The sequence below is a fragment of the Mustelus asterias genome, chromosome 11 (assembly GCF_964213995.1).
Source record: "Mustelus asterias chromosome 11, sMusAst1.hap1.1, whole genome shotgun sequence".
Lineage (NCBI taxonomy): Eukaryota > Metazoa > Chordata > Chondrichthyes > Carcharhiniformes > Triakidae > Mustelus > Mustelus asterias.
The window spans coordinates 64,480,919-64,493,677 of NC_135811.1; positions in this window are offsets into that span (position 1 = coordinate 64,480,919).

Here is a 12,759-nt window from a genome sequence, read left to right on the forward strand (position 1 = left end):
GTGCTAATCTCGATGAGCTGAGTAATTTGAGCAAATCTACATTAGTTTCGAATGATTCTTCAAATGTTATGCAGTGTTTTCTGCCAAGTTATTGATATTGTGGCGAAATCCTCATCTCGATTTCAATAAATCCACAATCGTTTCCAAAGTTTCTCTGCATGCCATTGGATATGTTTTCGCAAAGAAAGGTGATATTGCGGCCAAGTGCCTATCCCGTTGAGTTAAGGATTTTGATTAAATCCACATTGGCTGCCAATGTTTCTCGCATAGTATCTTTCAACACTCAAGCGATTCGGCGGCAAAGTGCTAATCTCGATGAGTTGAGCAATTTGAGTTATTCTACAGTAGTTTCCAATGATTCTTGCAATGTCATCGGGAGTTTTCTTGCAAACTTATTCTTCATGTGGCTACGTCCTCACCTCGATGTGTTTAGCAATTTCTCTAGATCCACAATCGTTTCCAAAGTTTCTCTGCATGCCATTGGATATGATTTCACCAAGAAAGGTGATATTACGGCCAAGTGCCTATCCAGTTGAGATAAGCATTTTGAGTAAATCCACATTAGCTGCCAATGTTTCTCGCATAGTAATTGTAAATATTTCAACATTCAGACGGCAAAGTGCTAACCTCGATGAGCTGAGCAATTTGAGTAAATCTACATTATTTTCCAATGATTCTTCAAATGTTATGCAGTGTTTTCTGCCAAGTTATTGATATTGTGGCGAAATCCTCATCTCGATTTCAATAAATCCACAATCGTTTCCAAAGTTTCTCTGCATGCCATTGGATATGTTTTCGCAAAGAAAGGTGATATTGCGGCCAAGTGCCGATCCAGTTGAGTTCAGGATTTTGAGTAAATCCACATTAGCTGCCAATGTTTCTCCCACAGTAATTGTAAATCTTTCAACACTCAAGCGATTCGGCGGCAAAGTGCTAATCTCGATGAGTTGAGCAATTTGAGTTATTCTACATTAGTTTCCAATGATTCTTTCAATGTCATCGGGAGTTTTCTTGCAAACTTATTCTTCATGTGGCAACGTCCTCACCTCGATGTGTTTAGCAATTTCTCTAGATCCACAATCGTTTCCAAAGTTTCTCTGCATGCCATTGGATATGATTTCACCAAGAAAGGTGATATTACGGCCAAGTGCCTATCCAGTTGAGATAAGCATTTTGAGTAAGTCCACATTACCTGCCAATGTTTCTCGCATAGTAATTGTAAATATTTCAACATTCAGACGGCAAAGTGCTAACCTCGATGAGTTGAGCAATTTGAGTAAATCTACATTATTTTCCAATGATTCTTCAAATGTTATGCAGTGTTTTCTGCCAAGTTATTGATATTGTGGCGAAATCCTCATCTCGATTTCAATAAATCCACAATCGTTTCCAAAGTTTCTCTGCATGCCATTGGATATGTTTTCGCAAAGAAAGGTGATATTGCGGCCAAGTGCCTATCCCGTTGAGTTAAGGATTTTGATTAAATCCACATTGGCTGCCAATGTTTCTCGCATAGTATCTTTCAACACTCAAGCGATTCGGCGGCAAAGTGCTAATCTCGATGAGTTGAGCAATTTGAGTTATTCTACAGTAGTTTCCAATGATTCTTGCAATGTCATCGGGAGTTTTCTTGCAAACGTATTCTTCATGTGGCTACGTCCTCACCTCGATGTGTTTAGCAATTTCTCTAGATCCACAATCGTTTCCAAAGTTTCTCTGCATGCCATTGGATATGATTTCACCAAGAAAGGTGATATTACGGCCAAGTGCCTATCCAGTTGAGATAAGCATTTTGAGTAAATCCACATTAGCTGCCAATGTTTCTCGCATAGTAATTGTAAATCTTTCAACATTCAGACGGCAAAGTGCTAACCTCGATGAGTTGAGCAATTTGAGTAAATCTACATTATTTTCCAATGATTCTTCAAATGTTATGCAGTGTTTTCTGCCAAGTTATTGATATTGTGGCGAAATCCCCATCTCGATTTCAATAAATCCACAATCGTTTCCAAAGTTTCTCTGCATGCCATTGGATATGTTTTCGCAAAGAAAGGTGATATTGCGGCCAAGTGCCGATCCAGTTGAGTTAAGGATTTTGAGTAAATCCACATTAGCTGCCAATGTTTCTCCCACAGTAATTGTAAATCTTTCAACACTCAAGCGATTCGGCGGCAAAGTGTTAATCTCGATGAGTTGATCAATTTGAGTTAATCTACATTAGTTTCCAATGATTCTTTCAATGTCATCAGGGGTTTTCTTGCAAACTTATTCTTAATGTGGCAACGTCCTCACCTCGATGTGTGTAGCAATTTCTCTGGATCCACAATCGTTTCCAAAGTTTCTCTGCATGCCATTGGATATGATTTCACCAAGAAAGGTGATATTACGGCCAAGTGCCTATCCAGTTGAGATAAGCATTTTGAGCAAATCCACATTAGCTGCCAATGTTTCTCGCATAGTAATTGTAAATCTTTCATCATTCAGACGGCAAAGTGCTAACCTCGATGAGGTGAGCAATTTGAGTAAATCTACATTAGTTTCCAAATTTTCTTGAAATGTTATGCAGTGTTTTCTGCCAAGTTATTGATATTGTGGCGAAATCCTCATCTCGATTTCAATAAATCCACAATCGTTTCCAAAGTTTCTCTGCATGCCATTGGATATGTTTTCGCAAAGAAAGGTTATATTGCGGCCAAGTGCCTATCCCGTTGAGTTAAGGATTTTGATTAAATCCACATTGGCTGCCAATGTTTCTCGCATAGTATCTTTCAACACTCAAGCGATATGGCGGCAAAGCGCTAATCTCGATGAGTTGAGTAATTTGAGTAAATCTACATTAGTTTCCAATGATTCTTCAAATCTCATGGAGAGATTTCTCCTTAGTTACTGATATTGTGGCGAAGTCCTCATCTCGATTTATTAAGCGTTTTGACTAAATCCAAAATCGTTTCCAAAGGTTCTCTGCATGCCATTCGAAATGTTTTCGCCAAGAACGGTGATCTTGCGGCCAAGTGCCTATCCAGTAGTTTAAGCATTTTGAGTAAATCCTCATTAGCTTCCAATGTTTCTCGCGTAGTAATTGAATTTTATTCACCACTCAAGCGATATGCCGGCAAAGTGCTAATCTCGATCATTTGAGCAATTTGTGCATATCTTCATTAGTTTACAATGATTCTTTCAATGTCATCGGGAGTTTTCTTACCAACTTATTCATAATGTGGCTCCGTCCTCACCTCGATGTGTTAAGCAATTTCTCTAGATCCACAATCGTTTCCAAAGTTTCGCTGCATGCCATTCGAAAAGATTTCTCCAAGAAAGGTGATATTGCGGCCAAGTGCCGATCCAGTTGAGTGAAGGATTTTGAGTAAATCCACATTAGCTGCCAATGTTTGTCCCATAGTAATTGTAAATCTTTCAACATTCTGACGGCAATGTGCTAATCTCGATGAGCTGAGTAATTTGAGCAAATCTACATTAGTTTCGAATGATTCTTCAAATGTTATGCAGTGTTTTCTGCCAAGTTATTGATATTGTGGCGAAATCCTCATCTCGATTTCAATAAATCCACAATCGTTTCCAAAGTTTCTCTGCATGCCATTGGATATGTTTTCGCAAAGAAAGGTGATATTGCGGCCAAGTGCCGATCCAGTTGAGTTAAGGATTTTGAGTAAATCCACATTAGCTGCCAATGTTTCTCCCACAGTAATTGTAAATCTTTCAACACTCAAGCGATTCGGCGGCAAAGTGCTAATCTCGATGAGTTGAGCAATTTGAGTTATTCTACAGTAGTTTCCAATGATTCTTGCAATGTCATCGGGAGTTTTCTTGCAAACTTATTCTTCATGTGGCTACGTCCTCACCTCGATGTGTTCAGCAATTTCTCTAGATCCACAATCGTTTCCAAAGTTTCTCTGCATGCCATTGGATATGATTTCACCAAGAAAGGTGATATTACGGCCAAGTGCCTATCCAGTTGAGATAAGCATTTTGAGTAAATCCACATTAGCTGCCAATGTTTCTCGCATAGTAATTGTAAATATTTCAACATTCAGACGGCAAAGTGCTAACCTCGATGAGCTGAGCAATTTGAGTAAATCTACATTATTTTCCAATGATTCTTCAAATGTTATGCAGTGTTTTCTGCCAAGTTATTGATATTGTGGCGAAATCCTCATCTCGATTTCAATAAATCCACAATCGTTTCCAAAGTTTCTCTGCATGCCATTGGATATGTTTTCGCAAAGAAAGGTGATATTGCGGCCAAGTGCCTATCCCGTTGAGTTAAGGATTTTGATTAAATCCACATTGGCTGCCAATGTTTCTCGCATAGTATCTTTCAACACTCAAGCGATTCGGCGGCAAAGTGCTAATCTCGATGAGTTGAGCAATTTGAGTTATTCTACAGTAGTTTCCAATGATTCTTGCAATGTCATCGGGAGTTTTCTTGCAAACTTATTCTTCATGTGGCTACGTCCTCACCTCGATGTGTTTAGCAATTTCTCTAGATCCACAATCGTTTCCAAAGTTTCTCTGCATGCCATTGGATATGATTTCACCAAGAAAGGTGATATTACGGCCAAGTGCCTATCCAGTTGAGATAAGCATTTTGAGTAAATCCACATTAGCTGCCAATGTTTCTCGCATAGTAATTGTAAATCTTTCAACATTCAGACGGCAAAGTGCTAACCTCGATGAGTTGAGCAATTTGAGTAAATCTACATTATTTTCCAATGATTCTTCAAATGTTATGCAGTGTTTTCTGCCAAGTTATTGATATTGTGGCGAAATCCTCATCTCGATTTCAATAAATCCACAATCGTTTCCAAAGTTTCTCTGCATGCCATTGGATATGTTTTCGCAAAGAAAGGTGATATTGCGGCAAAGTGCCGATCCAGTTGAGTTCAGGATTTTGAGTAAATCCACATTAGCTGCCAATGTTTCTCCCACAGTAATTGTAAATCTTTCAACACTCAAGCGATTCGGCGGCAAAGTGCTAATCTCGATGAGTTGAGCAATTTGAGTTATTCTACATTAGTTTCCAATGATTCTTTCAATGTCATCGGGAGTTTTCTTGCAAACTTATTCTTCATGTGGCAACGTCCTCACCTCGATGTGTTTAGCAATTTCTCTAGATCCACAATCGTTTCCAAAGTTTCTCTGCATGCCATTGGATATGATTTCACCAAGAAAGGTGATATTACGGCCAAGTGCCTATCCAGTTGAGATAAGCATTTTGAGTAAGTCCACATTACCTGCCAATGTTTCTCGCATAGTAATTGTAAATATTTCAACATTCAGACGGCAAAGTGCTAACCTCGATGAGTTGAGCAATTTGAGTAAATCTACATTATTTTCCAATGATTCTTCAAATGTTATGCAGTGTTTTCTGCCAAGTTATTGATATTGTGGCGAAATCCTCATCTCGATTTCAATAAATCCACAATCGTTTCCAAAGTTTCTCTGCATGCCATTGGATATGTTTTCGCAAAGAAAGGTGATATTGCGGCCAAGTGCCTATCCCGTTGAGTTAAGGATTTTGATTAAATCCACATTGGCTGCCAATGTTTCTCGCATAGTATCTTTCAACACTCAAGCGATTCGGCGGCAAAGTGCTAATCTCGATGAGTTGAGCAATTTGAGTTATTCTACAGTAGTTTCCAATGATTCTTGCAATGTCATCGGGAGTTTTCTTGCAAACTTATTCTTCATGTGGCTACGTCCTCACCTCGATGTGTTTAGCAATTTCTCTAGATCCACAATCGTTTCCAAAGTTTCTCTGCATGCCATTGGATATGATTTCACCAAGAAAGGTGATATTACGGCCAAGTGCCTATCCAGTTGAGATAAGCATTTTGAGTAAATCCACATTAGCTGCCAATGTTTCTCGCATAGTAATTGTAAATCTTTCAACATTCAGACGGCAAAGTGCTAACCTCGATGAGTTGAGCAATTTGAGTAAATCTACATTATTTTCCAATGATTCTTCAAATGTTATGCAGTGTTTTCTGCCAAGTTATTGATATTGTGGCGAAATCCCCATCTCGATTTCAATAAATCCACAATCGTTTCCAAAGTTTCTCTGCATGCCATTGGATATGTTTTCGCAAAGAAAGGTGATATTGCGGCCAAGTGCCTATCCCGTTGAGTTAAGGATTTTGAGTAAATCCACATTAGCTGCCAATGTTTCTCCCACAGTAATTGTAAATCTTTCAACACTCAAGCGATTCGGCGGCAAAGTGTTAATCTCGATGAGTTGATTAATTTGAGTTAATCTACATTAGTTTCCAATGATTCTTTCAATGTCATCAGGGGTTTTCTTGCAAACTTATTCTTAATGTGGCAACGTCCTCACCTCGATGTGTGTAGCAATTTCTCTGGATCCACAATCGTTTCCAAAGTTTCTCTGCATGCCATTGGATATGATTTCACCAAGAAAGGTGATATTACGGCCAAGTGCCTATCCAGTTGAGATAAGCATTTTGAGTAAATCCACATTAGCTGCCAATGTTTCTCGCATAGTAATTGTAAATCTTTCATCATTCAGACGGCAAAGTGCTAACCTCGATGAGGTGAGCAATTTGAGTAAATCTACATTAGTTTCCAAATTTTCTTGAAATGTTATGCAGTGTTTTCTGCCAAGTTATTGATATTGTGGCGAAATCCTCATCTCGATTTCAATAAATCCACAATCGTTTCCAAAGTTTCTCTGCATGCCATTGGATATGTTTTCGCAAAGAAAGGTTATATTGCGGCCAAGTGCCTATCCCGTTGAGTTAAGGATTTTGATTAAATCCACATTGGCTGCCAATGTTTCTCGCATAGTATCTTTCAACACTCAAGCGATATGGCGGCAAAGCGCTAATCTCGATGAGTTGAGTAATTTGAGTAAATCTACATTAGTTTCCAATGATTCTTCAAATCTCATGGAGAGATTTCTCCTTAGTTACTGATATTGTGGCGAAGTCCTCATCTCGATTTATTAAGCGTTTTGACTAAATCCAAAATCGTTTCCAAAGGTTCTCTGCATGCCATTCGAAATGTTTTCGCCAAGAACGGTGATCTTGCGGCCAAGTGCCTATCCAGTAGTTTAAGCATTTTGAGTAAATCCTCATTAGCTTCCAATGTTTCTCGCGTAGTAATTGAATTTTATTCACCACTCAAGCGATATGCCGGCAAAGTGCTAATCTCGATCATTTGAGCAATTTGTGCATATCTTCATTAGTTTACAATGATTCTTTCAATGTCATCGGGAGTTTTCTTACCAACTTATTCATAATGTGGCTCCGTCCTCACCTCGATGTGTTAAGCAATTTCTCTAGATCCACAATCGTTTCCAAAGTTTCGCTGCATGCCATTCGAAAAGATTTCTCCAAGAAAGGTGATATTGCGGCCAAGTGCCGATCCAGTTGAGTGAAGGATTTTGAGTAAATCCACATTAGCTGCCAATGTTTGTCCCATAGTAATTGTAAATCTTTCAACATTCTGACGGCAATGTGCTAATCTCGATGAGCTGAGTAATTTGAGCAAATCTACATTAGTTTCGAATGATTCTTCAAATGTTATGCAGTGTTTTCTGCCAAGTTATTGATATTGTGGCGAAATCCTCATCTCGATTTCAATAAATCCACAATCGTTTCCAAAGTTTCTCTGCATGCCATTGGATATGTTTTCGCAAAGAAAGGTGATATTGCGGCCAAGTGCCGATCCAGTTGAGTTAAGGATTTTGAGTAAATCCACATTAGCTGCCAATGTTTCTCCCACAGTAATTGTAAATCTTTCAACACTCAAGCGATTCGGCGGCAAAGTGCTAATCTCGATGAGTTGAGCAATTTGAGTTATTCTACAGTAGTTTCCAATGATTCTTGCAATGTCATCGGGAGTTTTCTTGCAAACTTATTCTTCATGTGGCTACGTCCTCACCTCGATGTGTTCAGCAATTTCTCTTGATCCACAATCGTTTCCAAAGTTTCTCTGCATGCCATTGGATATGATTTCACCAAGAAAGGTGATATTACGGCCAAGTGCCTATCCAGTTGAGATAAGCATTTTGAGTAAATCCACATTAGCTGCCAATGTTTCTCGCATAGTAATTGTAAATATTTCAACATTCAGACGGCAAAGTGCTAACCTCGATGAGCTGAGCAATTTGAGTAAATCTACATTATTTTCCAATGATTCTTCAAATGTTATGCAGTGTTTTCTGCCAAGTTATTGATATTGTGGCGAAATCCTCATCTCGATTTCAATAAATCCACAATCGTTTCCAAAGTTTCTCTGCATGCCATTGGATATGTTTTCGCAAAGAAAGGTGATATTGCGGCCAAGTGCCTATCCCGTTGAGTTAAGGATTCTGATTAAATCCACATTGGCTGCCAATGTTTCTCGCATAGTATCTTTCAACACTCAAGCGATTCGGCGGCAAAGTGCTAATCTCGATGAGTTGAGCAATTTGAGTTATTCTACAGTAGTTTCCAATGATTCTTGCAATGTCATCGGGAGTTTTCTTGCAAACTTATTCTTCATGTGGCTACGTCCTCACCTCGATGTGTTTAGCAATTTCTCTAGATCCACAATCGTTTCCAAAGTTTCTCTGCATGCCATTGGATATGATTTCACCAAGAAAGGTGATATTACGGCCAAGTGCCTATCCAGTTGAGATAAGCATTTTGAGTAAATCCACATTAGCTGCCAATGTTTCTCGCATAGTAATTGTAAATCTTTCAACATTCAGACGGCAAAGTGCTAACCTCGATGAGTTGAGCAATTTGAGTAAATCTACATTATTTTCCAATGATTCTTCAAATGTTATGCAGTGTTTTCTGCCAAGTTATTGATATTGTGGCGAAATCCTCATCTCGATTTCAATAAATCCACAATCGTTTCCAAAGTTTCTCTGCATGCCATTGGATATGTTTTCGCAAAGAAAGGTGATATTGCGGCCAAGTGCCGATCCAGTTGAGTTCAGGATTTTGAGTAAATCCACATTAGCTGCCAATGTTTCTCCCACAGTAATTGTAAATCTTTCAACACTCAAGCGATTCGGCGGCAAAGTGTTAATCTCGATGAGTTGATCAATTTGAGTTAATCTACATTAGTTTCCAATGATTCTTTCAATGTCATCAGGAGTTTTCTTGCAAACTTATTCTTAATGTGGCAACGTCCTCACCTCGATGTGTGTAGCAATTTCTCTGGATCCACAATCGTTTCCAAAGTTTCTCTGCATGCCATTGGATATGATTTCACCAAGAAAGGTGATCTTGCGGCCAAGTGCCTATCCAGTAGTTTAAGCATTTTGAGTAAATCCTCATTAGCTTCCAATGTTTCTCGCGTAGTAATTGAATTTTATTCACCACTCAAGCGATATGCCGGCAAAGTGCTAATCTCGATCATTTGAGCAATTTGTGCATATCTTCATTAGTTTACAATGATTCTTTCAATGTCATCGGGAGTTTTCTTACCAACTTATTCATAATGTGGCTCCGTCCTCACCTCGATGTGTTAAGCAATTTCTCTAGATCCACAATCGTTTCCAAAGTTTCGCTGCATGCCATTCGAAAAGATTTCTCCAAGAAAGGTGATATTGCGGCCAAGTGCCGATCCAGTTGAGTGAAGGACTTTGAGTAAATCCACATTAGCTGCCAATGTTTCTCCCATAGTAATTGTAAATCTTTCAACATTCTGACGGCAATGTGCTAATCTCGATGAGCTGAGTAATTTGAGCAAATCTACATTAGTTTCGAATGATTCTTCAAATGTTATGCAGTGTTTTCTGCCAAGTTATTGATATTGTGGCGAAATCCTCATCTCGATTTCAATAAATCCACAATCGTTTCCAAAGTTTCTCTGCATGCCATTGGATATGTTTTCGCAAAGAAAGGTGATATTGCGGCCAAGTGCCGATCCAGTTGAGTTAAGGATTTTGAGTAAATCCACATTAGCTGCCAATGTTTCTCCCACAGTAATTGTAAATCTTTCAACACTCAAGCGATTCGGCGGCAAAGTGCTAATCTCGATGAGTTGAGCAATTTGAGTTATTCTACATTAGTTTCCAATGATTCTTTCAATGTCATCGGGAGTTTTCTTGCAAACGTATTCTTCATGTGGCAACGTCCTCATCTCGATGTGTTTAGCAATTTCTCTAGATCCACAATCGTTTCCAAAGTTTCTCTGCATGCCATTGGATATGATTTCACCAAGAAAGGTGATATTACGGCCAAGTGCCTATCCAGTTGAGATAAGCATTTTGAGTAAGTCCACATTACCTGCCAATGTTTCTCGCATAGTAATTGTAAATCTTTCAACATTCAGACGGCAAAGTGCTAACCTCGATGAGTTGAGCAATTTGAGTAAATCTACATTATTTTCCAATGATTCTTCAAATGTTATGCAGTGTTTTCTGCCAAGTTATTGATATTTTGGCGAAATCCCCATCTCGATTTCAATAAATCCACAATCGTTTCCAAAGTTTCTCTGCATGCCATTGGATATGTTTTCGCAAAGAAAGGTGATATTGCGGCCAAGTGCCGATCCAGTTGAGTTAAGGATTTTGAGTAAATCCACATTAGCTGCCAATGTTTCTCCCACAGTAATTGTAAATCTTTCAACACTCAAGCGATTCGGCGGCAAAGTGCTAATCTCGATGAGTTGAGCAATTTGAGTTATTCTACATTAGTTTCCAATGATTCTTTCAATGTCATCGGGAGTTTTCTTGCAAACTTATTCTTCATGTGGCAACGTCCTCACCTCGATGTGTTTAGCAATTTCTCTAGATCCACAATCGTTTCCAAAGTTTCTCTGCATGCCATTGGATATGATTTCACCAAGAAAGGTGATATTACGGCCAAGTGCCTATCCAGTTGAGATAAGCATTTTGAGTAAGTCCACATTACCTGCCAATGTTTCTCGCATAGTAATTGTAAATCTTTCAACATTCAGACGGCAAAGTGCTAACCTCGATGAGTTGAGCAATTTGAGTAAATCTACATTATTTTCCAATGATTCTTCAAATGTTATGCAGTGTTTTCTGCCAAGTTATTGATATTGTGGCGAAATCCTCATCTCGATTTCAATAAATCCACAATCGTTTCCAAAGTTTCTCTGCATGCCATTGGATATGTTTTCGCAAAGAAAGGTGATATTGCGGCCAAGTGCCTATCCCGTTGAGTTAAGGATTTTGATTAAATCCACATTGGCTGCCAATGTTTCTCGCATAGTATCTTTCAACACTCAAGCGATTCGGCGGCAAAGTGCTAATCTCGATGAGTTGAGCAATTTGAGTTATTCTACAGTAGTTTCCAATGATTCTTGCAATGTCATCGGGAGTTTTCTTGCAAACTTATTCTTCATGTGGCTACGTCCTCACCTCGATGTGTTTAGCAATTTCTCTAGATCCACAATCGTTTCCAAAGTTTCTCTGCATGCCATTGGATATGATTTCACCAAGAAAGGTGATATTACGGCCAAGTGCCTATCCAGTTGAGATAAGCATTTTGAGTAAATCCACATTAGCTGCCAATGTTTCTCGCATAGTAATTGTAAATCTTTCAACATTCAGACGGCAAAGTGCTAACCTCGATGAGTTGAGCAATTTGAGTAAATCTACATTATTTTCCAATGATTCTTCAAATGTTATGCAGTGTTTTCTGCCAAGTTATTGATATTGTGGCGAAATCCCCATCTCGATTTCAATAAATCCACAATCGTTTCCAAAGTTTCTCTGCATGCCATTGGATATGTTTTCGCAAAGAAAGGTGATATTGCGGCCAAGTGCCGATCCAGTTGAGTTAAGGATTTTGAGTAAATCCACATTAGCTGCCAATGTTTCTCCCACAGTAATTGTAAATCTTTCAACACTCAAGCGATTCGGCGGCAAAGTGTTAATCTCGATGAGTTGATTAATTTGAGTTAATCTACATTAGTTTCCAATGATTCTTTCAATGTCATCAGGGGTTTTCTTGCAAACTTATTCTTAATGTGGCAACGTCCTCACCTCGATGTGTGTAGCAATTTCTCTGGATCCACAATCGTTTCCAAAGTTTCTCTGCATGCCATTGGATATGATTTCACCAAGAAAGGTGATATTACGGCCAAGTGCCTATCCAGTTGAGATAAGCATTTTGAGTAAATCCACATTAGCTGCCAATGTTTCTCGCATAGTAATTGTAAATCTTTCATCATTCAGACGGCAAAGTGCTAACCTCGATGAGGTGAGCAATTTGAGTAAATCTACATTAGTTTCCAAATTTTCTTGAAATGTTATGCAGTGTTTTCTGCCAAGTTATTGATATTGTGGCGAAATCCTCATCTCGATTTCAATAAATCCACAATCGTTTCCAAAGTTTCTCTGCATGCCATTGGATATGTTTTCGCAAAGAAAGGTTATATTGCGGCCAAGTGCCTATCCCGTTGAGTTAAGGATTTTGATTAAATCCACATTGGCTGCCAATGTTTCTCGCATAGTATCTTTCAACACTCAAGCGATATGGCGGCAAAGCGCTAATCTCGATGAGTTGAGTAATTTGAGTAAATCTACATTAGTTTCCAATGATTCTTCAAATCTCATGGAGAGATTTCTCCTTAGTTACTGATATTGTGGCGAAGTCCTCATCTCGATTTATTAAGCGTTTTGACTAAATCCAAAATCGTTTCCAAAGGTTCTCTGCATGCCATTCGAAATGTTTTCGCCAAGAACGGTGATCTTGCGGCCAAGTGCCTATCCAGTAGTTTAAGCATTTTGAGTAAATCCTCATTAGCTTCCAA